The sequence below is a fragment of the Callorhinus ursinus genome, unplaced genomic scaffold, assembly GCF_003265705.2.
Source record: "Callorhinus ursinus isolate GAN/ISIS: 27379988/994484 unplaced genomic scaffold, GSC_fseal_2.0 scaffold22, whole genome shotgun sequence".
Lineage (NCBI taxonomy): Eukaryota > Metazoa > Chordata > Mammalia > Carnivora > Otariidae > Callorhinus > Callorhinus ursinus.
This window is the reverse complement of record NW_027397084.1, coordinates 11,259,232-11,265,601: the sequence shown is the minus strand read 5'-3', so window position 1 is coordinate 11,265,601 and position 6,370 is coordinate 11,259,232. Positions and strand designations below refer to the sequence as shown.

The following is a 6,370-nucleotide window of genomic DNA, read 5'->3' as shown; positions in this document are numbered from 1 at the left end:
GAAGGTTGCAACTTGGGGTTAACAGCAGGGGTGGGCCTCAGTAAAGCTAATGGGGGAGGGGCGGAAGGGGCAGGAATGGAGGCAGCGTGCCCTCTGGAGACAGTTGCAGAGGTTCCAGCAAGAGCCTCGGTGGTGGCAGGGCATGAAAAAAGAGCTGGCATCCTGTGCCGAAGGAATAGGTGCTGCCTGGTGGTGTGATGTGGGGGCCGGTAAGGTCTCGGTCCCAAATTCACTCCCAACAAGTGTGAAGCCCATGCTCGAACCGTAATAATAACTTATACCAGATCATTTCACCTTCCTTATCTCATCTGATCCACCACACCCCTGTGAGCACGGTATGGTTACTGTCACCCCCGTTCCATGGGTGAAGAGGTTGAGGCTCAGAGGTGATGGGTTATTTGCTTAAAGCCCCTCAGCCAGTAAACAGAAGAACCTGAACATACCTTTACCTTATTCAGGCTTCCAACCCAAATCCACCTCCATTGGTCGGGTGCCTGCCTCCTTATGTTGCACAAGGTACTCCTCTCGGGTTTTATCTTTTTTAAAAAATTAGGAATGCTTCACGAATTTGAGCGTCATCCTTGTGCAGGGGCCATGCTATTCTTCTCTGTATCGTTCCAATTTGAGAATATGTGCTGCCAGAGTGAGTGCATCTCTCTGTGCTTTTTATTTTTTTACCTTAATATTAGAGAGAGAGAGCACGAGTGGGATGAAGGGCAGAGAGAGAAGCAGACTCCCTGCTGAGCAGGGAGCCTGATGTGGGGCTCAATGCCGGGACCCCAGGATCATGACCTGAGCCGAAGGCAGAAACTTAACCTACTGAGCCACCCAGGTGCTCCTCTCTGTGCTTTTTAAAAGTGCAAATCTAGGTAGGAGAAAGCACTCCGTTGCCAGCAGAGCCTGATGGTCTCCTGACAGAGGAGGCGCCGTAGCCTCGGGGGCCAGGCACAGTCTCGGAGCCAGCCTGCCTGGCCATGAATCCCACTGCTCCCACTCACTGGCAAGTCACGAAATACTGCTGCCTCAGTTTCCTTGCCTGTAAGAAGTGGTGGCAGCACCTACTTCGCAGGGTTGTTGTGAGGATTCAGTGAGCCATTGTGTGCTCTCTCACAGTTAGCCCCATTTTTCAGAAGCCTGTCCCCAGCCCTGGGTGTCTTGTGCTGAGCAGAGAACAGCAGGGGCATCAGGCAGACTTGCGTGAATGTGGCCTGAGTACTGGTACACCCTCTCAGCACAGTGTTTGCCAACCCGAGGCTATATCGGTTGGTGCAGAGCCCTCTGGGCCATGATGGGTGGTGGAGAGAGAGAGAAAAAGATGGGACTTGCCCTAGCTTTTACGTCCTCCTCCTAGGGAGTCAGGCCCGGAGGCTTATGTTTCTGGGACAGCCAGAGGAAAGGGACTGGAGGAGGCTGATGGAAGCGGCAACACTCAGCTCTAGGCACCTGAAGCCTCAAGGTAGACTCCATGCTGCCTGGTAATAATCATGGGGCTAAAGAGCTGGTATTGTGCCAAGGGTGATAACCGCCTAGTAAGTAAACTACCTTCTGAAACCCCTGAGCTCACGACCTGCACCCCTCGGAATGGGGACACCGAGCCGGAGTGATGTTGATAGAGGCCAGGTAGTTGGCCCAGGTGTGGTAGGCTGAACGAGGGCCCTGATACCTAGGACCTGTGACAAAACGTTACATGGCCAATCAACTGTGCTGATGTGATTAAAGTAAGGACTTCAAGATGGGGAGACTAGCCTGGATTATCCAGATGGGCCCAATCTAATCACGGCGCTCCTTAAAAGCAGAGAAACTTGGCTAGCTGTGGTTCAAGAGAGAGGGAGGGGTGGCTAAGGAATATGCTTGCCACCGGCTTTGAAAAAGATGGAAGGGGGCCTTGAACCAAGAAATGTGGACAGCCCCTAGAAACTGGGAAGAGCAAGGGAATGGATTCTCCCCTAGAACTTCCAAAAAGGAATACCACCCTGCAGACACCTTGATTTTAGCTCTGAGAGACCCACATCCCATTTCTACCCTCCAGAGATGCAGGAAACTCTCCTGGAACCAAGAAAGACAGGAAGGGGCTCACAGAGAGGTTTCAGAGAGTCTAAGTGTTTGGGCCAGATCAATGGTGAAGGAACTGTAACTGGTGTCAAAGGTCAAACCTAGGGTAATACATTTAAGGAAATGTGAGCCGAGTTTTAGCTAGGCCTTGATGTGGAGTGAGTTTTGACCCCCAACCCCCTGAAAGAGACTGTCCCTAAAGCCATCTCTCTAACTACTGTTCAAGACTTCTGGTTAGTTCTTTCTCCTTCAGGATAACTCCGTTTTTCTCAATGAGGCAAGGACGGGTAATTTTTCCCTCAGTATAGCAATGTCTGAAGAAATTTTTGGCTGTCACAACCGGGAGGGAACATTGCTACTAGCACCTAGTGGGTAGAACCCCCAGATATTGCTAAACATCCTACAATGGGCAGAAACGTACCCCCCCCACACACACAACTAAGAATGATTCGGCCATAAATGTCAACAGTAGGAAGTCTGAACACCCTAGAGGTAGACAAACTGGGAGGAATGGGTTCAAATCCACATAGCTATGGAGTGAGAAACAACCCTGCTTCTCTGGCTCCTCACTGAAATGCAGCCACCCCTCAACCAGTGCCCTGAGTGCTACAAGTCTGGTTTGTTCCTCGGCCCACACATAGGACCAACCCCAACTCAGGCATTTATGACAGGCAGTAACTGGGATGACAAAAAGAAGGTAGTTTCTTTCTTTTCTTTTCTTTTTTTTCCAAAGGTTTTGTTTATTTGAAGAGCAAGAGAGTGAGAGCTTGAGCCGGGGGATGGGCAGAGGGAAAGGGAGAAGAAGATTCCCCACTGAGCGGGGAGCCCGATGTGGGGCTCGATCCCAGGACCCTGGGATCATGACCTGAGCTGAAGGCAGACACTGGACCCACTGAGCCACCAAGGCCCCCCAAGTAGGTAGTTTCAATTCTGAGTAGCCACCAACAGCACAGGGGTAGTTGCTCTGTAAAATATCACCTCATCTCCTGGTCAGTATATCTACTGTTCCTTGGAGGTGCCTGTCCCGTTCCAGCAATTTATCCCCTTGACCATGTCTTTCCAGGACTGAGTAGAGAATTCAGGGACTATTTCAGTGATCAGGAGATACAGCTAATCTCAGGATAGCCTCTGATTGACCCTGAGCTCTTCTCCCTCTGTATTTCCCCATCATCCCCGCCCATCAAGGTAAACCAGGTGGTCACTGCCTACCTTGGTCAGGCAGAGGGGTAGAACCCATGGTTAAGGTGTAAAGGCCCTGACCACAGATGCCGCAATAAGTAGGCTTTGAGATAATTGTTTCATTTCTAGTTTGCAGGGAACTTGACACAATTTATCTGGTATAAATAGAGGTCTCCCCACTGTACAAATGAGGAAACAAGGCTTTGAAAGACAGTGTTTCTCAAACGTGAGGGACTGTGGTTCTAGGTGGTGAAACCCCTAGCTACCACCAAATTTTTCCCCAGGCCAACAGTTAGTCTTACCACATCTACAGTCAAAATGCATTAAACGCACACTTTGCTCACACTTTCCATCACCCCATTTCTCACCGTTGTGATAACCACTATTAGTGCCCCTCACTTTCCCCATGCCAAACCCTGCCAGGTGAAAAACTGGCAAGGAGACAGTAAGAACATCTTCCCAACATACTGGGGTCCCACAGCACAAAGGTAACCGGGGTACGCATTAGTGAATGGCAGACGTGAGGCTGGCACATGCACAGTGGTTCTCTCAGGGGGCAGGCTAATTTCTTCTTAATGCCTCTCTCTGTTTTCCAAAATGGGTATATTCATTCTATAATCAGAAAAAAAAAAAAGTTTTGAAACCTACATTTCCTAAGAAATAATACAGGAAAGATGTGAGTCTAGAACCTACATCTTTTCAAACTGAGCCAGGCTCTGTCATCTTTACTTTTCAGTAACGTTTGCCAAAAAGTTTGGAAAATTCACAGGTGCTTCCCAGAGTGCTGTATCCTTGGGAAAATGTAGGATGAAAGGGCAAAGTATTATTGCCTGTCCTAGAAAGATTAGAGAGAGGACTGTGGCATGCTTCCTCCATGGTGGCTGACCCTAAGGGTCCAAGCAACATGGTGGCCACACGGGCAACTCTCCTCATGCTCAGAGAAATCTGCTTAATGACAGTCTGAGTAGATAAGAAGCCTGTTCTATTATTTTTTTTTTAAGATTTTATTTATTTGAGAGTGAGAGAGAGAGCACAAGTGCGGGGAGTGGAGCAGAGTGGGGAGGGGGAGGAGCAGACTCTCCGGCCGAGCAGGAAGCCCAGTGTGGGGTTCGATCCAGGGACCCTGAGATCATGACCTGAGCCGAAGGCAGACGCTTAACCAACTGAGCCACCCAGGCGACCAAGATTGATGATTTTAGAATCTTCTTTCTAGGGGCTCCTACTTACAGAGCTATATTCCCCAGCCACCTGGGTGTTACTGTTCTTTTAGACAATCCCATGCAATAATAGTTTACATAGATAGAGGGCTGATCACGTGCTGGGGCTTAACATCTGTAGTCTTTTGTTGTCACAGCAACCCAGGTAGGTGGTCATCATCATCCCTAGTTTACAAGTAAGGGTCCAGGGGCTGAGTGAGATAAGTAATGCTAATAAGAGTGGGAGTTCACAGCCAAGGCTGTCTAACTCTGGGTCCAGGGTCATCTTCCTGTTTTCTGCTACTTTCTTCTCCCTTCATGTTCTGAGTTAGGGGAAGGCATTACTCCTTCCTGTCTGGGGGAGTAAGATCCTTTCTTTCTTGTTCAGTTCCCAGGGATTCAAAGGAATCATGTTTAAATTTTGAAAGATGTATAGATGAGAGCCCCTAGATCCATAGAAGCCCCAGTGTTAATCACTTGCTTTAAATGGTACTTGCCTCTACTACAATAGGCTTGAATTGGGGGGCACGCAGGCAAGGGACTCCTCCTCTAACACCCTGATAGTAGAGAAGATCACAGGCCTCCCCTCCACTGCAAGGGTTCCTATGATGGTCAGACTTGAATCAGCTTGCATTTATTGAGCATTTACTATGTGTCAGGCTCTGAGCTCATGTCCTTTGATCCAATTTGTGGTCTTTGCACCACATTACGCAGCTAGCTCCTCGCAAATCACTTCACGTTGCGGTGCTCCAGTTAAGGTGATCATACAGAGGAGGTGCCTCACAGATGGGAATGAAAAAGGATCAAGGCCGGAGCGGGTTGGTTTCTACTATCTTAAGGGAATGTGAGTCATAAGGCAAGGGGAAGGTATCTCTCAGCAACTGTCCACATTAACCTGGAATTGTGGGTTCAGGCCTGCAAGCAACTAGCCATATATTAGAGAAATCAGACTGCACTCAAGAACAGATTTGAGGGAAGTACGAACTGGCATATCGATGCAGACTTTGATGCTGTTGGTGACTGCCGGCACCAGGCTCTGCTAGCCAACAGCAGACGGTGAGACTTCCCAGGGCAATGAGCAGTGTCCACCGGGAGTCACTCTTCATCCACTAAAGAAACCCCAAAGCCATTTTCTTCTTTACTGTCAGGAGCAAGGGAAATAGCCAGATCAGGACAAATAACTTACATTCCAAGTTAAATCTGATTGAAAGCTGTTTGCAGGGTGGTGGTGTGCCTTGTATCTAGAGCGACCATTCATCCCAGTTCGCCCAGTTTAGCAGTGCCAGTTTATGCTTGTTGTCTCAGTGTAATGAGAAAACACCCTCCTCTTTCCACTAAAAAATAGACTGATTTTGTCGATAAATGGACTATGTGGTCACCTGCTTATCTAGCAGGTTTCAACTTACTGTTCCTTAGTACTTCTCTACACAATAAAATGGACTGGATGGATTTTCAGTGTTTGAGGAAAGGTTAATCTGCACAGGCTTCCATTTTGTGAGAAGGAAGCTGATGCCACTGATGACATTTCCACCCCATCCATCTTCAATCTGCTGTGCGTGCATGTGTGCATGAGTGTGCGCGTGTGCTCATGTACACACGCACACAGGGTCTGGTGTCAGTCGCCATTCTTTGAACAGTCCCACACGCTTTTGTGAATCTCCGTTCCATGGCCAAATGCCTATTGGAGGCACAAGAAGAAGGTATAGATAAGGAAGCCTTGAGTGGATTTAATAGGAATGCGCATCTGACGGGAGACTCTGGGAGACAGGGCTGAGGGCCTCCGGATACAAAGTAGTCACAAATTGAACTGTGAAATGGGGACAGCTTGGCTCCTCTTCTGCCCCTTCCCATCTTTCTTACCCCCACCGCTTTTTTTTTTTTTCCGAACCAAAGGGAAACTTTATTTACTCTTTATTTTTTTATTTTTATTTTTTAAAGATTTT

At 48.4% G+C, this 6,370-nt stretch overlaps 1 non-coding gene across 1 annotated transcript; it reads right to left on the bottom strand.

Annotated features, from left to right (window-relative positions):
* Positions 1 to 544: 544 nt before the first annotated feature.
* Positions 545 to 651, bottom strand: LOC112838072 (U6 spliceosomal RNA). Its single transcript, XR_003211873.1, has one exon. It is a non-coding gene; the product is annotated as a U6 spliceosomal RNA (small nuclear RNA).
* Between the last annotated feature and the right edge of the window lie 5,719 nt (positions 652 to 6,370).